Source organism: Mustelus asterias, chromosome 13 (genome assembly GCF_964213995.1).
Source record: "Mustelus asterias chromosome 13, sMusAst1.hap1.1, whole genome shotgun sequence".
In the NCBI taxonomy this organism is placed as follows: Eukaryota; Metazoa; Chordata; class Chondrichthyes; order Carcharhiniformes; family Triakidae; genus Mustelus; species Mustelus asterias.
Window position 1 is genome coordinate 50004742 of NC_135813.1, and position 25574 is coordinate 50030315.

General features: G+C 50.1%; 1 protein-coding gene across 4 annotated transcripts in view; it reads right to left on the bottom strand.

Annotated features, from left to right (window-relative positions):
- The window catches only part of fbxw5 (F-box and WD repeat domain containing 5), a 296735-nt gene extending 271488 nt beyond the window's left edge, over positions 1-25247 (bottom strand). Inside the window, exon 1 of one of the 4 annotated variants that reach the window (XM_078226724.1) lies at positions 25157-25247. The gene's annotated coding sequence lies outside the window, so the exon portion shown is untranslated. Of the gene's footprint in view, positions 1-12326; positions 12343-21852; positions 21912-25052 lie in introns of those variants that run through there. The other 3 variants (XM_078226726.1, XM_078226725.1, XM_078226727.1) reach the window with 3 other exon arrangements.
- Between the last annotated feature and the right edge of the window lie 327 nt (positions 25248-25574).

The window sequence follows — 25574 nt, forward strand, 5'->3', positions numbered from 1 at the left end:
TCCAGCAATCTCAGTATCATCCGCAAACTTGCTAATCAGACCAGCTACGTTTCTTCCAAGTCATGGGCAGCACAGTGGCACAGTGGTTAGCAATGCTGCCTCACACACCAGGGACCCGGGTTCAATGCCAGCCTCGGACTGTCTGTGTGGAATTTGCACATTCTCCCTGTATCTGCGTGGGTTTCCTCCGGTTTTCTCCCACAGTCCAAAGATGTGTGATTAGGTGGACTAGCCATGCTAATTTGCCCCTTAGAGTCAGAGGGATTAACAGGGTAAATACATGGGGTTACGAGGATAGGGCCTGGGTGGGATTGTTGTCAGTGCATGCTTCATGGGCCGAATGGTCTCCTTCTGCACTGTAGGGTTTCTATGATTTATAGAAATTACAAACAACAGAGGTCCCAGCACTGATCCCTGCAGAACACCACTAGTTAAAGACGTCCATTCAGAAAAACACTCTTCCACCACTACCCTGTGTCTTCTTTGGTCAAGCCAGTTCTGAATCTATCGAGCTAGTTCACCCTTGATCCCGTGCGATTTAACTTTTTGCACCAGCCTGCCATGAGGGACCTTGTCAAATGCTTTACTGAAGTCCACGTAGACAACATCCATGGCCCTTCCCTCGTCAATCATTTTTGTCACCTCACCTCCTCAAAAAACTCCATCAAATTAGTGAGACATGACCTCCCTCATACAAAGCCATGCTGTCTGTTGCGAATAAGACCAGTTCCAAATGTGTATAGATCCTATCCCAAAGATTCTTCTCCAACAGTTTCACTGTCACTGATGCCAAGCTCACTGGCCTATAATTACCCAGGTTATCCTTGCTACCTTCTTAAATAACGGGACAACATTTGCTATCCTCCAATCCTCTGGGACCTTACCTGTGGCAAACGAGGAAACAAAATTTCTGTTAGAAGCCCAACAATTTCCTCTCTTGTCTCCCTCAGTAATCTGGGATAGATGCCATCTGGCACTGGGGATTCGTCTATCTTCGTGCTTTTTAATACACCAAACACTTCTTCCCTCATAATGATGACCTGCTCTAGAGGGTTTACATATGTGTCCCTCTCCTTTGTGAATACCGATGCAAAGTACTCATGAAGGATCTCACCCACTTCCTTTGGTTCTACACATAATTTCCCTCCTGTGTCCTTGAGTGGACAAAATCTTTCTTTAGCTGCCCTCTTGTTCCTAATAAATGTATGTCTTGAGATTCTCCTTAATCCTGTCTGCCAAGGACATTTCGTGACCCCTTTTTGCCTTCCTAACTCTCTGTTTGAGTTCTTTTCCCTGTGTTCTTCAAGTGTATCATCTGTTTAGTTGCCTGGACCTTGTATGCATCCTTGGGTAGCACGGTGGCATAGTCATTAGCACTGCTGCTCACAGCACCAGGGACCTGGGTTTCATTCTGGCTTGGGTCAGTGTCTCTGCGGAGTCTGCATGTTCTCCCCGTGTCTATGTGGGTTTCCTCTGGTTTCCTCCCACAGTCCAAAAGACGTGCTGGTTAGGTGCATTGGCCGTGCTTAATTCTCCCTCAGTGTACCCCAACAGGGTGCCGGAGTGTGGTGACTAGGGGATTTTCACAGTACTTCATTGCAATGTTAATGTCAGCCTACTTGTGATAATAATAACAAGTAAACTTGAAAACGTTTTCTTTTCGACTAGTCTCGCAATTTCCCTGGTCATCCACGGTTCCCAAAACCTGCTCCAAATCCTACCCCAATACAAAATAGCAATAGACTCTTTCTGTCCAGTACTGTACCCCAGCATGAAATAGCCATAGACAGGTCTGCCCAGCACTAGACACCAGTATTATACAGTGACAGACCCATCCCCACCAGTACTGTACCCCAGTGTTAGAAAGCGACACACCCGGCCCCACCAGTACTGTACCCCAGTGTTACACAGTGCAGTGACAGACCTATCCCCACCAGTACTGTATCCCAGTGTTATACAGTGACAGACCCGTCCCCACCAGTACTGTATCCCAGTGTTATACAGTGACAGACCCATCCCCACCAGTACTGTATCCCAGTGTTATACAGTGACAGACCCGTCCCCACTTGTACTGTACACCAGTGTTATACAGTGATAGACCATCCCCACCAGTACTGTATCCCAGTGTTATATAGTGCAGTGACAGACCTACCCCCACCAGTACTGTATTCCAATGTTATACAGTGACAGACCCGTCCCCACTTGTCCTGTACACCAGTGTTATACAGTGACAGGCCCGTCCCCACCAGTACTGTACCCCAGTGTTACACAGTGCAGTGACAGACCTATCCCCACCAGTACTGTATCCCAGTGTTATACAGCGACCCATCTGTCCCCACCAGTACTGTATCCCAGTGTTATAGACACAGACCCATTCCCACCAGTACTGTACCCCAGTGTTATACAGTGACAGACCCGTTCCTACCAGTACTGTACCCCAGTGTTATACAGTGACAGACCCGTTCCTACCAGTACTGTACCCCAGTGTTATACAGTGACAGACCCGTTCCTACCAGTACTGTATCCCAGTGTTATACAGTGACAGACTCATCCCCACCAGTACTGTGCTGCAGTGTTATACAGTGACAGACCCATCCCCACCAGTACTGTACTGCAGTGTTATACAGTGACCGACCCGTCCGCACCAGTACTATACCCCACTGTTATACACTGACAAACCGTCCCCACCAGTACTGTACCCTGGTGTTATACAGGGACAGACCCATCCCCACCAGAACTCATTGTTCCAGAGGAGCAGCTAGAGAGGTGATTCAAGTGAGGAAAGCTAGTAGGAAAGAGGGATTTATAACTTAATTCTTTTTTTTCCCGGAGTTTTTGTAAGGCAGCCGGAAGTCTAAAACCGGAAGGAGGCCCCAGTGAGACCTGGGAAGTTTTTTTTTCTCTGGCGTCAGCCAGTAGCACGCGGAAGGTTTAAAAAGCAGGCCGCTCTATCCAGCGCGTAGCGTTGTGAGCGGGCAGCGAGTGAGAGGGAGCAGAGTGGGGCGGCTTTGGCTCAAACAGGCTTCGGCGTGAACAGTCAGAGGTGAGGGTAGGTTCCGGTAAGTTGTTATTGTTTCTTCAGAGTAGAAAGAATGCCAGGCAGGATGTTGGAATGCTTCTCTTGCATGATGTGGGAAGTCAGGGTGACCTAACGACACCTGCAGGAGGTGTATCCAGCTGCAGCTCCTAACAAACCGTGTTAGGCAACTGGAGCAGGAGCTGGATGACCTCCAAATCATTCGGGAGAATGAGGAGTTTATAGTTGGTAGCTTCAGGGAGGCAGTTACGCCAAAGGCACAGAGCACAGGTAATTGGGTTACCGTCAAGCGAGGGAAAGGGAAAGGGCAGGCAGAGCAGGGTTTCCCTGTGGCCATTCCCCTCCACAACATAGAAATCATAGAAACCCTACAGTGCAGAAAGAGGCTATCTGGCCCATCGAGTCTGCACCGACCACAATCCCACCCAGGCCCTACTCCCATATCCCTACATATTTACCCGTTAATCCCTCTAACCTATGCATCTCAGGACACTAAGGGGCAATCTTAGCATGGCCAATCAACCTAACATGCACATCTTTCGACTGTGGGAGGAAACCGGAGCACTCGGAGGAAACCCACGCAGACACGAGGAGAATGTGCAACAACAGGTATACCGATTTGGATGCTGTTGTGGGGGATGCCTTACCTGGGACAAGCTGCGGCAGCCGGATCTCTGGCACTGAGTCTGGTTCTGCAGCGCAGAAGGGAGGGTGGAAGAAGAGGAGAGCGGTAGTGATAGGGGACTCAATAGTCAGAGGTACAGACAGGAGCTTCTGTGGTCGTGACAGAGACTCCCAGATGGTGTGGCATTGGAGAGGTTGATTCTATTGTTAAATAAATCACTGTAAGTTTGAAACTCGTTTTGGAGTTCGTCTTGCCTCTTGTTCTCTCATCGATGCACTCTGGCGAGGTCACAGTTTCAATATCCCTCACCATAAATCCGGAGTCCAGAACCGAGGGTGATCTGAGCGATTCGAACCCGCTCACTCAAGGGAGACTGCTGGTCAGGAGATAAAGGACAGAGTCTCTCTGTTTCTCTCTCTTGGGAACCCACTCGAGTGGTGTGGGTACAGGGTGGCTATTGTCCCACCGACAAGGAAGAGAATCACTCGGGCCTTGGTGGTGGTTTTGGGATGGCTGTGTGATATAAGTATCAGGTTACCGGTCAGGTATAAACGGTGAGCCTGGTTCAGCGCTCTCTCTCCTGCGGAGTTGCCCCAGTGCAGCATTCCCCGATCCTTTGAAATTTGTAGGAGAGAGACACTCACAGCTATCAGCAGACCCCCAAATACCGGCCCGCAAATGGAGTAAAAAGAAAGATCCCACTACAATATCAATGATCTGGATGATAATGTGGTAAATTGGATCAGCAAGTTTGCTGATGTTACAAAGATTGGAGGTGTAGTGGACAGTGAGGAAGGTTTTCAAAGCTTGCAGAGGGATTTGGACCAGCTAGAAAAATGGGCTGAAAAATGGCAGATGGAGTTTAATGCAGACAAGTGTGGAAGGACAAACCAAGGTAGAACATACAAGGTAAATGGTAGGACACTGAAGAGTGCAGTAGAACAGAGGGATCTGGGAATACAGATACACAATTCCCTAAAAGTGGCGTCACAGGTAGATAGGGTCGTAAAGAGTGCTTTTGGTACATTGGCCTTTATAAATCAAAGTATTGAGTATAGGAGTTGGAATATTATGGTGAGGTTGTATAAGACATTGGTGAGGCCGGATTTAGAGTATTGTGTGCAGTTTTGGTCACCTAATTACAGGAAGGATATTAATAAGGTTGAGAGAGTGCAGAGAAGGTTTACAAGGATGTTGCCGGGACTTGAGAAACTGAGTTACAGAGAAAGGTTGAATAGGTTAGGACTTTATTCCCTGGAGCATAGAAGAATGAGGGGAGATTTGATAGAGGTGTATAAAATTATGATGGTATAGATAGAGTGAATGCAAGCAGGTTTTTTCCACTGAGGCTGGGGGAGAAAATAACTAGAGGACATGGGTTAAAGGTGAGGGGGAAAAAGTTTAAAGGGAATATTAGGGGGGGCTTCTTCACACAGAGAGTGGTGGGAGTTTGGAATGAGCTGCCAGATGAGGTGGTGAATGCGGGCTCAGTTTTAACATTTAAGAAAAACTTGGACAGGTACATGGATGAGAGGGGTGTGGAGGGATATGATCCAGGTGCAGGTCAGTGGGACTAGGCACAAAAATGGTTTGGCACAGCCAAGAAAGGCCAAAAGGCCTGTTTCCGTGCTGTAATGTTCTATGGTTCTATGGAACTGTACCTGAGTGTTAAACAGTGACAGACCCATCCCCACTAGTACTGTATCCCAGTGTTAAACAGTGACAGATCCGTCCCCACTCGTACTGTATCCCAGTGTTATACAGTGACAGACCCGTCCCCACCAGTGCTGGACCCAAGTGTTATACAATGACAGACGCGTCCCGACCAGTACAGTACCCCAGTATTCTATACTGACAGACAGGTCCCCACCAGTACTGTACCCATGCTGTATGGTGACAGACCCATCCATACCAGTACTGTTAACACCCCAGTGTTGTAGAAAAACAGACTGTCCGCACCAGGGGTGTACCCGTGTAATACAATGACAGACCCATACCCACCAGGATTGTACTGAAGTGTTATACAGTGACAGACCTGCCTCCACTCGTACTCTATCCCAGTGTTATACTATGACAGACCTACACCCCCAGTACTGTATGCCAGTGTAATAGTGACACACAGGTCCCCACTAATACTGTACCCGAGTGTCATATAGTGACAGACACGTTCCCACCAGTACTGTACCCCAATGTTGCACAGTGACAGACCAGCCCCACCAATACTGTACCTGAATGTTATATAGTGATAGACCTGTCCCCACTGTACTGTACCCCAGTGTTATACAGTGACAGACACGTCTCCACTAGTACAGTCCCCCAGTGTTGTACAGTGACGACCAGTCCCCACTAGTACTGTAGCCCAGTGTTGTACAGCGACAGACCCGTCCACGCTATTACTGTACCCCGGTGTTATACACTGACAGACCCAGCCCACCAGTACTATACGCCAGTGTTATCGAGTGACACACAGGGCCCCACTAGTACTACACCCTAGCGTTACAGTGACAGACCCGTCCCCACCAGTACTGTCCCCAAGTGTTATACAGAGACAGACCCGTCTCCACCAGTACTGTACCCCAGTGTTATACAGCGACAGACCCGTCCCCACCAGTACTGTACCCCAGTGTTATACTGTGACAGACCCATCCCCACCAGTACTGTACCCCAGTGTTATACTGTGACAGACCCATCCCCACCAGTACTGTACCCCAGTGTTATACTGTGACAGACCCATCCCCACTAGTACTGTATCCCAGTGTTATACTGTGACAGACCCATCCCCACCAGTACTGTACCCCAGTGTTATACGGTGACAGACCCATCCCCACCAGTACTGTACCCCAGTGTTATACTGTGACAGACCCGTCCCCACCAGTACTGTATCCCAGTGTTATACAGCGACAGACCCGTCCCCACCAGTACTGTACCCCAGTGTTATACTGTGACAGACCCATCCCCACCAGTACTGTACCCCAGTGTTATACTGTGACAGACCCATCCCCACCAGTACTGTACCCATGCTGTATGGTGACAGACCCATCCATACCAGTACTGTTAACACCCCAGTGTTGTAGAAAAACAGACTGTCCGCACCAGGGGTGTACCCGTGTAATACAATGACAGACCCATACCCACCAGGATTGTACTGAAGTGTTATACAGTGACAGACCTGCCTCCACTCGTACTCTATCCCAGTGTTATACTATGACAGACCTACACCCCCAGTACTGTATGCCAGTGTAATAGTGACACACAGGTCCCCACTAATACTGTACCCGAGTGTCATATAGTGACAGACACGTTCCCACCAGTACTGTACCCCAATGTTGCACAGTGACAGACCAGCCCCACCAATACTGTACCTGAATGTTATATAGTGATAGACCTGTCCCCACTGTACTGTACCCCAGTGTTATACAGTGACAGACACGTCTCCACTAGTACAGTCCCCCAGTGTTGTACAGTGACGACCAGTCCCCACTAGTACTGTAGCCCAGTGTTGTACAGCGACAGACCCGTCCACGCTATTACTGTACCCCGGTGTTATACACTGACAGACCCAGCCCACCAGTACTATACGCCAGTGTTATCGAGTGACACACAGGGCCCCACTAGTACTACACCCTAGCGTTACAGTGACAGACCCGTCCCCACCAGTACTGTCCCCAAGTGTTATACAGAGACAGACCCGTCTCCACCAGTACTGTACCCCAGTGTTATACAGCGACAGACCCGTCCCCACCAGTACTGTACCCCAGTGTTATACTGTGACAGACCCATCCCCACCAGTACTGTACCCCAGTGTTATACTGTGACAGACCCATCCCCCACCAGTACTGTACCCCAGTGTTATACTGTGACAGACCCATCCCCACTAGTACTGTATCCCAGTGTTATACTGTGACAGACCCATCCCCACCAGTACTGTACCCCAGTGTTATACTGTGACAGACCCATCCCCACCAGTACTGTACCCCAGTGTTATACTGTGACAGACCCGTCCCCACCAGTACTGTATCCCAGTGTTATACAGCGACAGACTCGTCCCCACCAGTACTGTACCCCAGTGTTATACTGTGACAGACCCATCCCCACCAGTACTGTACCCCAGTGTTATACTGTGACAGACCCATCCCCACCAGTACTGTACCCCAGTGTTATACTGTGACAGACCCATCCCCACCAGTACTGTACCCCAGTGTTATACTGTGACAGACCCATCCCCACCAGTACTGTACCCCAGTGTTATACTGTGACAGACCTATCCCCACCAGTACTGTACCCCAGTGTTATACTGTGACAAGACCCATCCCCACCAGTACTGTACCCCAGTGTTATACAGTGACAGACCCATCCCCACCAGTACTGTACAAAACTGTTCTACAGTGACAGACCTGTCCCCACCAGTACTGTACCCCAGTGTTATACAGTGACAAACCCATCGCCACCAGTACTGTACCCCAGTGTTATACAGAGACAGACCCGTCTCCACTCGTACTGTATTCCAGTGTTATACAGAGACAGACCCGTCTCCACTCGTACTGTATTCCAGTGTTATACAGAGACAGACCCGTCTCCACTCGTACTGTTTTCCAGTGTTATACAGAGACAGACCCGTCTCCACTCGTACTGTACCCCAGTGTTATACAGCGACAGACCCGTCCCCACCAGTACTGTACCCCAGTGTTATACAGAGACAGACCCGTCTCCACTCGTACTGTATTCCAGTGTTATACAGAGACAGACCCGTCTCCACTCGTACTGTATTCCAGTGTTATACAGAGACAGACCCGTCTCCACTCGTACTGTATTCCAGTGTTATACAGAGACAGACCCGTCTCCACTCGTACTGTACCCCAGTGTTATACAGTGACAGACTTGTCCCCACCAGTACTGTACCCCAGTTATACAGTGACAGATCAGTCCTCACACCCCAGTGTTATACAGTGACAGACCTATCCCCACCGGTACTGTATGCCAGTGTTATACAGTGACAGACACGTCTCCACTAGTACTGTAAAACCAGTGTATAGTGACAGACCTGTCCCACCAGTACTGTACCCAAGAGTTATACAGTGACAGACCCATTCCACCAGTACTGTATGCCAGTGTTATACAGTGACAGACACATCCCCACGAGTACTGTGCCCCAGTGTTATCGAGTGACAGACCCGTCGCCACCAGTACTGTACCCCAGTGTTGTAGTGACAGACCGTTCCCACAAGTACTGTAGCGCAGTGTTCTACAGTGACATACCTGTACACATTAGTACTGTACTCCGGTGTTATGCAGGGACAGACCCGACCCACCAGTACTGTACACCAGTGTTATACAGCGACAGACCCGTCTGCACCAGTACTGTACCCGTGTTATACAGCGACAGACCAGTCCCCACTAGTACTATACCCCAGTGCTATGCAGTGACAGACCGGTCTCCAAAAGTACCGTACCCAATGTTAGAGAGTGACAGACCCGTCCCCACTTGGATTGCACCCCAATGTTATACAGCGACAGACCCGTTCCCACCAGTACAATACCCGAATGGCATACAGTGACAGAAACGTCTCCACCAGCACTGTACCCCAATGTTGCAGTGACAGACCAGTCCCCACCAGTACTGTACCCCAGTGTTATACAGTGACAGACCCGTCCCCACTTGGATTGCACCCCAATGTTATACAGCGACAGACCCGTTCCCACCAGTACAATACCCGAATGGCATACAGTGACAGAAACGTCTCCACCAGCACTGTACCCCAATGTTGCAGTGACAGACCAGTCCCCACCAGTACTGTATCCCAGTGTTATACAGTGACAGACCTCTCCCCACCAGTACTGTACCCCAGTGTTACACAGTGACAGACACGTCTCCACTAGTACTGTGCCCCAGTGTTATCGAGTGACAGATCTGTCCCCACTAGTACTGTACCCCAGTGTTATACAGTGACAGACCCGTTCCCACCGGTACTGTATCCCAGTGTTATACAGTGACAGACCCGTCCCCACCAGTACTGTACCCCAGTGTTATACAGTGACAGACCCGTTCCCACCGGTACTGTATCCCAGTGTTATACAGTGACAGACCAGTCTGCACCAGTACTGTACCCCAGTGGTATGCAGTGACAGATCCGTCACCACCAGTACTGCATCCCAGTGTTATACAGTGACAAACCCGACCCCACCAGTGCTGTACCCCAGTGGTATGCAGTGACAGGCCGGTCTAAAAAATGCAGTACCCCAGTGTTATACAGTGACAGACCCATTCCCACCAGCACTGTACCCCAATGTTATACAATGACAGACCCGTCCACACCAGTACTGTACCCCAGTGTTATACAGTGACAGACCCATTCCCACCAGCACTGTACCCCAATGTTATACAATGACAGACCCGTCCGCACCAGTACTGTACCCCAGTGTTATACAGTGACAGACCCATTCCCACCAGCACTGTACCCCAATGTTATACAATGACAGACCCGTCCGCACCAGTACTGTACCCCAGTGTTATACAGTGACAGACCCATTCCCACCAGCACTGTACCCCAATGTTATACAATGACAGACCCGTCCGCACCAGTACTGTATGCCAGTGTTATACAGTGACAGACACGTCTCCACTAGTACTGTACCCAATTGTTCTTCAGTGACAGACACGTCCCCACGAGTACTGTGCCCCAGTGTTATCAAGTGACAGATCCGTCCCCACTTGTACTGTATTCCAGTGTTATACAGTGACAGGCCTGTCCCCACCAGTACTGTACCCATGTTCTCCAGCGACAGACGCGACCCCACCAGTACTGTATCCCAGTGGTATGCAGTGACAGGCCGGTCTAAAAAATACTGTACCCCTGTGTTATAGAGTGACAGACCAGTCCACACCAGTGCTGTACCCCAGTGTTATACAGTGACAGACCTGTCCCCACCAGTACTGTACCCCAGTGTTATATAGTGACAGACCCGTCTCCACCAGAACTGTACCCCAATGTTATACAGAGACATACACGTCTCCGCTCGTACTGTATCCCAGTGTTATACAGTGACAGACCAATCCCCACCAGTACTATACGCCAGTGTTATACAGTGACACACAGGTCCCCACTAGTACTGTACCCTAGTGTATAGTGACAGACTTGTCCCCACCAGTACTGTAACCAAGAGTTATACAGTACCAGACCCGTCCCCACTAGTACTGTACCCAGTGTTATACAGTGACAGGCCTGTCCCCACCAGTACTGTACCCGTGTTCTCCAGCGACAGACCCGACCCCACCAGTACTGCATCCCAGTGGTATGCAGTGACAGGCCGGTCTAAAAAATACTGTACCCCTGTGTTATAGAGTGACAGACCTGTCCCCACCAGTACTGTACCCCAGTGTTATATAGTGACAGACATGCCCCGACCAGTACTGTGCCCCAGTGTTACAGAGTGCCAGACCCGTCCCCACTTGTACTTTGCCCCAGTGTACAGACCCATCCCCACCAGTACTGTATGCCAGTGTTATACAGTGACAGACACGTCTCCACCAGTACTGTAACCCAGTGTTATACAGTGACAGACACATCCACACTAGTACTGTACCCCGGTTGTTGAACAGTGACAGACCTGTCCCCACTTGTACTGTAGCCCAGTGTTATACAGTGACAGACACATCCACACTAGTACTGTACCCCGGTTGTTGAACAGTGACAGACCCGTCCCCACTTGTACTGTAGCCCAGTGTTGTAGAGTAATACGCCCGTTCACACCAATACTGTACCCGAATGGCATACAGTGACAGACTGTACCCCAGTATTATACAGTGACAGATCCGTTGCCACCAGTACTGTACCCCACTGTTGTACAGTGACAGACCTGTCACCACCAGTACTGCATCCCCAGTGTTAGACAGAAACAGACCCATCTCCACTCATGTTGTATCCCAGTGTTATACTGTGACAGACCAATCCCCACCAGTACTGTTCGCCAGTGTTATACAGTGACGCACAGCTCCCCATTAGTACTCTAACCTCGTGCATAGTTGCAGACCTGTCCCCACCAGTGCCGTACCCGAGAGTTATACAGTGACAGACCCATCCCCACTAGTATTGTACCCTGGTGTTATACAGTGACAGATCCATCCCCACCAGTACTGTACACCAGTGTTATACAGTGAAAGACACATCTCCACTAGTACTGCATCCCAGTGTTGACAGTGACAGACCCGTCCCCACTAGTACTGTAGCCCTGTATTGTACAGTGACAGACCCGTCCACACTAGTACTGTACCCCAGTGTTATAGAGGGACAGACCCATCCCCACCAGTACTGTACCCCAATGTTGTGCAGAGACAGGCCCATCCACACTGGGACTGTACCCCAGTGTTATACAGCGACAGACCTGTCCTGAACAGTACTGTACCCCAGTGGTATGCAGTGACGGACGAATCTCCAAAAGTACTGCACCCCAGTGTGATGGAGGGACAGACTCGTCCCCACTTGTACTGTACCCCAGTGTTATACAGTAACACACCCGTTCCCACCAGTACTATACCCGAATGGCATACAGTGACAGACACGTCCCCACCAGAACTGTACCCCAGTGTTATACAGTGACAGACCGGTCCCCACCAGTACTGTATCCCATTGTTGTACAGTGACAGACCAGTCCCCACTGGTAATGTACCCCAGTATTATCCAGTGACAGATCCGTTGCCACCAGTACTGTACCCCACTGTTGTACAGTGACAGGCCTGTCACCACCAGTACTGTACCCCAGTATTATACAGTGGCGGACACGTCCCCACCAGTACTATGTCCCAATGTTATACAGTGACAAGTGCGCCACACTAGTACGGTACCCCAATGTTGTACAGAGACAGACCCGTCCCCACCAATACTGTACCCCAGTGCTTTACAGTGACAGACCCATCTCCACCGGGAGTGTACCCCAGTGTTATACAGTGACAGACCCATCACCACCAGCACTGTACCCCAGTGTTATACAGTGACAGACCTGTCCCCACCCTGAATGTACCAATGTGTTTTACAGTGACAGATACGTCTCCAACAGTACTGTGCCCCAGTTTTATACAGTGACAGATGCGCCACACCAGTACTCTACCCCAATGTTGTGCAGAGACAGACCCGTCCCCACCAATACTGTACCCCAGTGTTTTACAGTGACAGACCCATCCCCACCAGGACTGTACACCAGTATTATACAGCGACAGACCTGTCCCCACCAGTACTGTACCCCAGTGGTATGCAGTGACGGACCAGTCTCCAAAAATACTATCCCCCAGTGTTATAGAGTGACGGACCCGTCCCCACTTGGTACTGTACCTCAGTGTTATACAGTAATACACCCGTTCCCACCAGTACTGTACCCGAATGGCATACAGTGACAGACCCGTCCCCACCAGTACTGTACCCTAGTATTATCCAGTGACAGATCCGTCGCCACCAGTACTGTACCCCGCTGTTGTAGAGTGACAGACCTGTCACCACTAGTACTGCATCCCAGTGTGATACAGTGACAGACCCACCCCACAGTACTGTGTCCCAGTGTTATACTGTGACAGACCAATCCCCACCAGTAATATACGCCAGTGTTATACAGTGACACACAGGTCCCCACTTGTACTGTACCCCAGTGTATAGTGACAGACCCGTCCCCACCAGTGCCGTACCCGAGAGTTATACAATGACAGACCCGTCCCCACCAGTAATGTACCCCAGTGTTATACAGAGACAGACCGGTCCCCACCAGTACTGTACCCCAGTGTTATACAGAGACAGACCTGCCTCCACTCGTACTGTATCCCAGTGTTATACTGTGACAGACCAATCCCCACCAGTACGCCAGTGTTATAGAGCGACACACAGGTCCCCATTAGTACTCTAACCTAGTGTATAGTGACAGACTTGTCCCCACCAGTGCCGTACCCGAGAGTTAGACAGTGACAGACCTGTCCCCACTAGTATTGTACCCTAGTGTTACACAGTGACAGACCCATCCCCACCAGTACTGTACACCAGTGTTATACAGTGACAGACACATCTCCACCAGTACTGTATCCCAGTGTTGAACAGTGACAGACCCGTCCCCACTAGTACTGTAGCCCAGTGTTGTGCAGTGACAGACCCGTCCACACCAGTACTGTACCCCAGTGTTATACAGTGACAGACCCGTCCCCACCAGTACTGTACCCCAATGTTGTGCAGAGACAGACCCATCCACACTGGGACTGTTCCCCAGTGTTATACAGCGACAGACCTGTCCTGAACAGTACTGTATACCCAGTGGTATGCAGTGACAGACCAATCTCTAAAAGTACTGTAGCCCAGTGTTATGGAGTGACAGACTCGTCCCCACTTGTACTGTACCCCAGTGTTATACAGTAACACACCCGTTCCCACCAGTACTATACCCGAATGGCATACAGTGACAGACACGTCCCCACCAGAACTGTACCCCAGTGTTGTACAGTGACAGACCAGTCCCCACTAGTACTGTACCCCAGTATTATACAGTGGCGGACACATCCCCACCAGTACTATGTCCCAGTGTTATACAGTGACATGTGCGCCACAACAGTATGGTATCCAATATTGTACAGAGACAGACCCGTCCCCACCAATACTATACCCCAGTGCTTTCCAGTGATAGACGCATCTCCACCGGGAGTGTACCCCATTGTTATACAGTGACAGACCCGTCCCCACTAGTACTGTAGCCCAGTGTTATACAGTGACAGACCCATCCCCACCCTTAATGTACCAATGTGTTTTACAGTGACAGACCTGTCCCCACCAGTACTGTGCCCCAATGTTATACAGTGACAGATGCGGCACACCAGTACTGTACCCCAATGTTGTGCAGAGACAGACCCGTCCCCACCAATACTGTACCCCAGTGTTTTACAGTGACAGACCCATCCCCACTGGGATTGTACCCCAGTGTTATGCAGTAATACACCCGTTCCCACCAGTACTGTACCCGAATGGCATACAGTGACAGACACGTCCCCACCAGTAATGTACCCCACTGTTGTACAGTGACAGGCCCGTCCCCACTAATACTGTACCCCAGTGTTGGACAGAAACAGACCCGTCTCTACTCATATTGTATCCCAGTGTAATACTGTCACAGACCAATCCCCCCCAGTACTGTTCGCCAGTGTTATACAGTGACACACAGGTCCCCACTCGTACTGTACCCTAGTGTATAGTGACAGACTTGTCCCCACCAGTACTGTACCCAAGAGTTATACATTGACAGACCCATCCCCACCAGTGCTGTATGCCACTGTTATACAGTGACAGACACGTCTCCACTAGTACTGTGCCCCAGTTGTTGAACAGTGACAGACCCGTCCCCACTAGTACTGTAGCCCAGTGTTATACAGTGACAGACCCATCCACAACAGTACTGTACCCTGGTGTTATACAGGGACAGACCCATCCCCACCAGTACTGTACACCAGTGTTATACAGTGACAGACCCGTCCCCACTAGTACTGTACCAATGTGTTTTACAGTGACAGATCTGTCCCCACCAGTACCGTACCCAAGTGTGATACTGTGACAGACATGTCCCAACCAGTACTGTACCCCAGTGTTACAGAGTGACAGACCTGTCCCCACTTGTACTGTACCCCAGTGTTATACAGTAATACACCCATTCCCACCAGTACTGTACCAGAATGCCATACAGTGACAGACATGTCCCCACCAGTACTGTACCCCAGTGCTAGACAGAAACAGACCCATCTCCACTCGTATTGTATCCCAGTGTTATACTGTGACAGACCAATCCCCACCAATACTGTTCGCCAGTGTCACTGTACAGTGACACACAGGTCCCCACTAGTACTGTATCCTTGTGCATAGTGGCAGACTAGTCCCCACCAGTGACAGACACGTCCCCACTAGTACTGTACACCAGTGTTATACAGTGACAGACCCCTCTGCACCGGTACTATACCCCAGTGTTATACAGTGACAGACCCGTCCCCACTAGTACTGTACCCCAGTGTTATACAGTAATACACCCGTTCCCACCAGTACTGTACCAGAATGCCATACAGTGACAGACTAGTCCCCACCAGTACTGTACCCAAGAGTTATACAGTGACAGACCCGTCCCCACTAGTACTGTACACCAAAGTTATACAGTGACAGACCCCTCTGCACCGGTACTGTACCCCAGTGTTATACAGTGACAGACCCACCTCCACGAGTATTGTACCAATGTGTTTTACAGTGACAGATCTGTCCCCACCAGTACCGTATCTAAGTGTTATACTGTGACAGACATGTCCCGATCAGTACTGTGCCCCAGTGTTACAGAGTGACAGACCTGCCCCCACTTGTACTGTACCCCAATGTTGTGCAGAGACAGACCCGTCCCCATCAATACTGTACCCCAGTCTTATACAGTGACAGACCCATCCCCAACAGGACTATGCCCCAGTGTTATACAGTGAGACCCGTCCCCACTGGTACTGTACTCCAGTGTAGTACAGTGACAGCTCCGTCCCCACCCGTACTGTACCAATGTGCTTTGCAGTGATAGACCTGTCCCCACCAATACTGTGCCCCAGTGTTATACAGTGATAGATGTGCCAGACCAGTACTGCACCCCAATGTTGTGCAGAGACGGACCCGTCCCCACCAATACTGTACCCCAGTATTTTACAGTGACAGACCCATCCCTACCGGGACTGTACCCCAGTGTTAAGACTGTCACAGACCAATCCCCACCAGTACTGTACGCCAGTGTTATACAGTGACGCACAGGTCCCCACTAGTACTGTACCCTAGTGTATAGTGACAGACCCGTCCCCACCAGTACCGTACCCGAGAGTTATACAGTGACAGACTCATCCCCACTAGTGCTGTAGCCCAGTGCTATACAGTGACAGACCCATTCCCACCGGGACTGTATCCCAGTGTTATACAGTTACAGACCAGTCCCCACCAGTACTGTACCCCAGTGGTATGCAATGATGGACCAGTCTCCAAAAGTACCATACCCCAGTGTTGACCAGTAACACACCCGTTCCCACCAGTACTGGACCCGAATGGCATACAGTGACAGACCCGTCCCCACCAGTACTGTACCCCAATGTTGACAGCGACAGACCCGTCCCCACTAGTACTGTACCCCAGTGTTGTACAGTGACAGACCCGTCCCCACTAGTACTGTACCCCAGTATTATACAGTGGCAGATCCTTCGCCACCAGTACTGTACCCCAATGTTACACAGTGACAGACCTGTCCCCACCAATATTGTGCCCCAGTGTTATACAGTGACAGATGCGCCACACCAGTACTGTACCCCAATGTTGTGCAGAGACAGACCCGTCCCCACCAATACTATACCCCAGTATTTTACAGTGACAGACCCATCCCCACGAGTACTGTACCCCAGTGTTAGACTGTCACAGACCAATCCCCACCAGTACTGTATGCCAGCGTTATACAGTGACACACAGATCCCCACTAGTACTGTACCCTAGTGACAGACCCGTCCCCACCAGTACCGTACCCGAGAATTATACAGTGACAGACCCGTCCCCACCAGTACTGTACCCCAGTGTTATACAGTGACAGACCCATTCCCACCGGGACTGTATCCCAGTGTCATACAGTGACAGACCTGTCCCCACCAGTACTGTACCCCAGTGGTATGCAATGATGGACCAGTCTCCAAAAGTACCATACCCCAGTGTTGTACATTCACACACCCATTCCCACCAGTACTGGACCCGAATGGCGTACAGTGACAGACCGTCCCCACCAGTACTGTACCACAATGTTGCACAGTGACAGACCCATCCCTACCAGTACTGTACCCTCGTATTATACAGTAACAGACCGGTCCCCAACAGTACTGTACCCCAGTGGTATGCAGTGACGGACCAGTCTCCAAAAGTACTGTATCCCAGTGTTGTCCAGTAACTCACCCATTCCCACCAGTACTGGACCCGAATGACATACAGTGAGACACGTCCCCACCTGTACTGTACCCCAATGTTGACAGCGACAGACCCGTCCCCACCAGTACTGTACCCCAGTGTTGTACAGTGACAGACCCATCCCCACTAGTACTGTACCCCAGTATTATACAGTGACAGATCCTTCCCCACCAGTACTGTACCCCAATGTTGCACAGTGACAGACCTGTCACCACCAGTATTGCATCCCAGCGTTCCCACTAGTACTGTACACCAGTGTTATACAGTGACAGGACCATCCCCACCAGTACTGTACCCCAGTGTTTAGTGACAGACCCAACCCCACCCGTAATGTACCAATGTGTTTTACAGTGACAGATCTGTCCTCACCAGTACTGTACCCAAGTGTTATACAGTGACAGACACGTACCCACCAGTATTGTGCCCTAGTGTTATACAGTGACAGACACGCCACACTAGTACTGTGTCCCAATGTTGTACAGTGACAGACCCGTCCCCACCCGAACTGTACCAATGTGTTTTACAGTGACAGACCTGTCCCCATCAGTACTATGCCCCAGTGATATATAGTAACAGATGCGCCACAGCAGTACTGTAACCCAATGTTGTGCAGAGACAGACCCGTCCACACCGGGACTGTACCCCGGTGTTACACAGTGACAAACCTGTCCCAAACTGTACTGTACACCAGTGGTATGCAGTGACGGACCAATCTCAAAACAGGAATTTAGGGAGCTGGGCTGGAAGCTGAGAGCCAAGACAAAACATGTGGTCATCTCTGGTATGTTGCTGGTGCCACGTGATAGCGAGTTGAGGAACAGGGAGAGAGTGCAGTTAAACATGTGGTTGCAGGGATGGTGTAGGAGGGAGGGTTTCAGCTACGTGGATAATTGGAACACATTCTGGGGAAGGTGGGACCTGTACAAACAGGACGGGGTGCACCTGAACCAGAGGGACACCAATATCCTGGGAGGGAAATTTGCTACGGCTCTTCAGGGGGGGTTTAAACTAATTTGTCAGGGGGGTGGGAAAAGGAGTTGTCGCCCGGAAGTCAGTGTTGAGGGTAGTGAGGTATTGGGGAAGGTATCAAGGTCAAGGGTGGGTACCAGTAGACAGGAAGGTGGGTTGAAGTGTGTCTACTTCAATACAAGGAGCATCCGGAACAAGGTAGATGAACTTGGGGCGTGGATTGGTACTTGGGACTACGATGTTGTGGCCAATATGGAGACATGGGTAGAACAAGGACAGGAATGGTTGTTGGACGTTCCGGGGTATAGATGTTTCAGTAAGTGTAGGAAAGCTGGTAAGAGGTGGAGGAGTAGCATTGTTAATCAAGGATAGTTTAACGGCTGCGGAAAGGCACTTCGAGGGGGATCTGCATACTGAGGTAATATGGGCTGAAGTTAGAAATAGGAAAGGAGCGGTCACGTTGTTAGGAGTTTACTATAGGCCCCCAAATAGTAATAGAGATGTGGAGGAAGAATTTGCGAATGCAGATTATGGATATGTGTGGGGGTCACAGGGTAGTTGTCATGGGTGACTTCAACTTTCCAAATATTGATTGGAACCTTTGTAGTTCAAATAGTTCGGATGGGGCAGTTTTTGTGCAGTGTGTGCAGGAGGGTTTCCTGACACAATATGTGGTAGGCCGACAAGAGGTGGGGCCACATTGGATTTGGTACTGGGTAATGAACCGGGCCAAGTGTTAGATTTGGTTGTGGGAGAGCACTTTGGAGATAGTGACCACAATTCGGTGTCTTTTGTTATTGCAGTGGAGAGGGATAGGGTCGTACGGCAGGACAAGGTTTATAATTGGGGGAGAGGTAATTATGATGCGATTAGGCAAGAATTAGGGGGCATAAGATGGGAACAGAAACTGTCAGGGAAAGGCACTAATGAAAAGTGGAACTTTTTCAAGGAACAAATACTGGGTGTCCTTGATAGGTATGTCCCTGTTAGGGAGGGAGGAAATGGCCGAGTGAGGGAACCATGGTTCACAAAAGAGGTGGAATGTCTTGCAAAAAAGAAGAGGGAAGCTTATGTCGGGATGAGGAAACAAGGTTCAGATGGCTCGATTGAGGGTTACAAGTTAGCAAGGAATGAGCTGAAAAAGGGGCTTAGGAGAGCTAGAAGGGGGCATGAAAAGTCCTTGGCGGGTCGGATCAAGGAAAACCCCAAGGCTTTTTACTCTTATGTGAGGAATAAAAGAATGACCAGGGTGAGGTTAGGGCCGGTCAAGGACAGTAGTGGGAACTTGTGTATGGAGTCAGTAGAGATAGGAGAGGTGATGAATGAATACTTTTCTTCAGTGTTCACCAAGGGGAGGGGCCACATTTTTGAGGAAGAGAAAGTGTTACAGGCTAATAGGCTGGAGGAAGTAGATGTTCGGAGGGAGGATGTACGAGCAGTTTTGAATAAACTGAAAGTCGATAAGTCCCCTGGGCCTGATGAAATATATCCTAGGATTTTTTGGGAGGCAAGGGATGAGATTGCAGAGCCTTTGGCTTTGATCATTGGGTCCTCACTGTCCACAGGGATGGTGCCAGAGGACAGGAGAGTGGCAAATGTTGTTCCTCTGTTTAAGAAAGGGAATAGAAATGACCCTGGTAATTATAGAACGGTTAGTCTTACTTCGGTGGTTGGTAAGTTGATGGAAAAGGTCCTTAGGGGTGGGATTTACGACCATTTAGAAAGATGCGGATTAATCCGGGATAGTCAGCACGGATTCGTGAAGGGCAAGTCGTGCCTCACAAATTTGATTGAATTTTTTGAGGAGGTAACTAAGTGTGTTGATGAAGGTAGGGCAGTTGATGTCATATACATGGATTTTAGTAAGGCGTTTGATAAGGTTCCCCATGGTCGGCTTATGATGAAAGTAAGGAGGTGTGGGATAGAGGGAAAGTTGGCAGATTGGATAGGTAACTGGCTATCTGATCGAAGACAGAGGGTGGTGGTGGATGGAAAATTTTCGGACTGGAGGCTGGTTGCTAGCGGAGTGCCACAGGGATCAGTGCTTGGTCCTCTGCTCTTTGTGATTTTTATTAATGGCTTAGAGGAGGGAGCTGAAGGGTGGATCAGTAAATTTGCTGATGACACCAAGATTGGTGGAGTAATGGATGAGGTGGAGGGCTGTTGTAGACTGCAAAGAGACATAGATAGGATGCAAAGCTGGGCTGAAAAATGGCAGATGGAGTTTAACCCTGATAAATGTGAGGTGATTCATTTTGGTCGGACTAATTTAAATGTGGATTACAGGGTCAAAGGTAGGGTTCTGAAGACTGTGGAGGAACAGAGAGATCTTGGGGTCTATATCCACAGACCTCTGAAGGTTGCCACTCAAGTGGATAGAGCTGTGAAGAAGGCCTATAGTGTGTTAGCTTTTATTAACAGGGGGTTGGAGTTTAAGAGCCATGGGGTTATGCTGCAACTGTACAGGACCTTGGTGAGACCACATTTGGAATATTGTGTGCAGTTCTGGTCACCTCACTATAAGAAGGATGTGGAAGCGCTGGAAAGAGTGCAGAGGAGATTTGCCAGGATGCTGCCTGGTTTGGAGGGTAGGTCTTATGAGGAAAGGTTGAGGGAGCTCGGGCTGTTCTCTCTGGAGCAGAGGAGGCTGAGGGGAGACTTAATAGAGGTTTATAAAATGATGAAGGGGATAGATAGAGTGAACGTTCAAAGACTATTTCCTCGGGTGGATGGAGCTATTACAAGGGGGCATAACTATAGGGTTCATGGTGGGAGATATAGGAAGGATGACCGAGGTAGATTCTTTACTCAGAGAGTGGTTGGGGTGTGGAATGGACTGCCTGCAGTGATAGTGGAGTCAGACACTTTAGGAACATTTAAGCGGTTATTGGATAGGCACATGGAGCACACCAGGATGATAGGGAGTGGGATAGCTTGATCTTGGTTTCAGATAATGCTTGGCACAACATCGTGGGCCAAAGGGCCTATTCTGTGCTGTACTGTTCTATGTTCTATGTAATCTCCAAAAGTATTGTACCCCAGTGTTATGGAGTAACAGACTAGTCCCCACTTGTACTGTATCCTAATGTTATACAGTAACACACCCGTTCCCGCCAGTACTATCCCCGAATGGCATACAGTGACAGACACGTCCCCATCAGCACTGGACCCCAGTGTTATACAATGACAGACCTGTCCCCACCAGTACTGTGTCCCAGTGTTGTACAGTGACAGACCCGTCCCCACTAGTACTGTACCCCAGTATTATCCAGTGACAGATCCGTCGCCACCAGTACTGTACCCCACTGTTGTACAGTGACAGACCTGTCACCACCAGTACTGCACCCAAGTGTTATACAGTGGCAGACATTCCCCACCAGTACTGTGCCCCAGACTTATACAGTGACAGATGCGCCACACCAGTACTGTACCCCAATGTTGTGTGGAGAGAGACCCATCCCCACCAATACTGTACCCCAGTGTTTTACAGAGACAGACCCATCCCCACCGGGACTGTACCCCAGTGTTATATAGTGACAGACCCGTCCCCACCGGTATTGTACCCCAATGTGAACAGTGACAGACCTGTCTGTACCAATACTGTACACATGTTATACAACGACAGACCCTTCTCCACCAGTACAGTACCCCAGTGCTATGCAGTGACAGACCGGTCCCCAAAAGTACTGTACCCCAGTGTTACAGAGTGACAGACCCATCCCCACCAGTACTGTACCCCAGTGTTATACAGTGACAAACCCATCCTCACCAGTGCTGTACCCGAATGTCATACAGTGACAGACACGTCCCCACCAGTACTGTACCCCAATGTTACACAGTGACAGTCCATCCCCACCAGTACCGTACCCGAGAGTTATATAGTGACAGACCGTCCCCACTAGTACTGTACCCCAGTGTTATACAGTGGCAGACCCATCCCCACCAGTACTGTACGTGTGTTATACAGTGACAGACACGTGTTCACTAGTACTGTACCCCAGTGTTGAACTGTGACAGACCCGTCCACACTAGTACTGTATCAACGTGTTATACAATGACAGACCCGTCCTTACCCATACTGTACCCAAGTGTTATACAGTGACAGACCCATCTGCACCAGTACTGTACCCATGTTATACAACGACACACGTGTCCCCACCAGTATAGGACCCCAGTACTTGCAGTGACAGACCAGTCCCCAAAAGTACTGTACCTCAGTGTAACAGAGTGACAGACCCGTCCCCACTTGTAGTATACCCCAGTGTTATTCAGTGACAGACCCGTCCTCACCAGTACTGGACCCGAATGTCATACAGTGACAGACATGTCCACACCAATACTGTACCGCAATGTTGCACAGTGACAGACCCGTCCCCACCAGTACTGTACTCGAGTGCTATACAGTGACAGATCCGACCCCATCCGTACTGTTCCCCAATGCTATAGAGTGACAGATGCGGCACACCAGTACTGTATCCCAATGTTGTACAGAGACAGACCCGTCCCCACCAATACTGTACCCAAGTGTTTTACAGTGGCAGACCCATCCCCACCGGGACTGTACCCCAGTGTTATGTAGTGACAGACCCATCCCCACCGGGACTGTACCCCAGTGTGAACAGTGACAGACCCATCCCCACCGGGACTGTACCCCAGTGTGAACAGTGACAGACCCATCTGCACCAGTACTGTACCCGTGTTATACAAACAACAGACCCGTCCCCACCAGTACAGTACCCCAGTGCTATGCAGTGACAGGCCGGTCTCCAAAGGTACTGTACCCCAGTGTAACAGAGTGAGAGACCCGTCCCTACTAGTACTTTACCCGAATTTTATCCAGAGACAGACACCTCCCAACCAGCACTGTACCCCAATGTTGCACAGTGACAGACCCGTCCCCACCAGTACTGTACCCCAGTGTTATACAGAGACAGACCCGCCTCCACTCATACTGTATTCCAGTGTTATACTGTGACAGACCAATCCCCACCAGTACTGTACGCCAGTGTTATACAGTGACGCACAGGTCCCCACTAGTACTGTACCCTAGTGTATAGTGACAGATCCGTCTCTTGAGAGTTATACAGTGATAGACCCACCCCACCAGTATTGTACGTGTGTTATACAGTGACAGACACATCTCCACTAGTACTGCATCCCAGTATTGTACAGTGTATAAAATTATGAAAGGCATAGATAGGGTGAACGGTGGGAAGCTTTTTCCCAGGTCGGTGGTGACGTTCACGAGGGGTCATAGGTTCAAGGTGAGGGGTGCGGAGGTTTAACATGGATATCAGAAGGACGTATTTTACACAGAGGGTGGTGGGGGCCTGGAATGCGCTGCCGGGCAAGGTGGTGGTGGCGGACACACTGGGAACGTTTAAGACTTATCTGGATAGCCACATGAAAGGAGTGGGAATGGAGGGATACAAAAGAATGGTCTAGTTTGGACCAGGGAGCGGCGCTGGCTTGAAGGGCCTGTTCCTGTGCTGTATTGTTCTTTGTTCTTTGACAGACCCGTCCCCATTAGAACTGTACCCCAGTGTTATACAGTGACAGACCCATCCCCACCAGTATTGTACGCGGCAGACACGTCTCCACTAGTACTGTACCCCAGTGTTGTACAGTGACAGACCCGTCCCCACTAGTACTGTCGCCCAGCGTTGTACAGTGACAGACCCTAGTACGGTACCAATGTGTTATACAGTGACAGACCCGTCCCCACCCGTACTGTACCAATGTGTTTTACAGTGGCAGACAAGTCCCCACCAGTACTGTGCCCCAATGTTATACAGTGACAGATGCACCACACCAGTACTATACCCCAATGTTGTACAGAGACAGACCCGTCCCCACCAATACTGTACCCCAGTGTTTTACAGTGATAGACCCATCCCCACCAGGACTGTACCCCAATATTATACAGTGACAGACCCGTCCCCACTGGTGCTGTACCCCAGTGTTATAGTGACAGACTCATTTGCACCAGTACTGTACCCGTGTTATACAACTATAGACCTGTCCCCACCAGTACTGTACCCCAGTGTTATACAGTGACAGACCTGTCCCCACCAGTACTGTACCCCAGTGTTATACAGTGACAGACCTGTCCCCACCAGTACTGTACCCCAGTGTTATACAGTGACACACCCGTCCCCACTAACACTGTACCCAAATTTTATGCAGTGACAGACCGGTCCCCAAGGGTAATGTACCCCAGTGTTATAGTGACACCCGTCCCCACTTGTACTGTACCCCAGTGTTATACAGTGACAGACCTGTCCCCACCAGTACTGTACCCCAGTGTTATACAGTGACAGACCCGTCCCCACCAGTCCAGTGACAGTCCCATTCCCACCAGTACTGTACCCCAGTGTTATACAGTGACAGACCCATCGTTACCGCGATTGTACCCCAGTGTTTTACAGTGACAGATCTGTCCCTAATAGTACTGTACCCCAGTATTATCCCGTGGCAGATCCGTCGCCACCAGTACTGTCCCCCAGTGTTATACAGGACTGTCTTTGCCTATTTCATGTTTTCTGAGGCTTTGGGCCTTACCAGTGCCGCTTGTTTTGTTGAGCGCCGAGCTATGAATGGACAGACCGATTTGCCGAACGCCGGCGGTTCGATGGTTTACCAGCGCGCGGGCGGGCGCATCAAATCTGTGTTTAACTGAAATGGAAATAGACATGAATGAGGCGGGCGGGTGGAATTTTCACCGTGCTGCGCTGCGAGAGGATCAGTACTCAGGGAGTGCTGCACTGTCAGAGGGTCAGTACTGAGGGAGTGCTGCACTGTCAGAGGGTAAGTGCTGAGGGAGTGCTGCACTGTCAGAGGGTCAGTACTGAGGGAGTGCCGCACTGTCAGAGGGTCAGTGCTGAGGGAGTACCGCACTGTCAGAGGGTCAGTACTGAGGGAGTGCTGCACTGTCAGAGGGTCAGTACTGAGGGAGTGCTGCACTGTCAGAGGGTCAGCA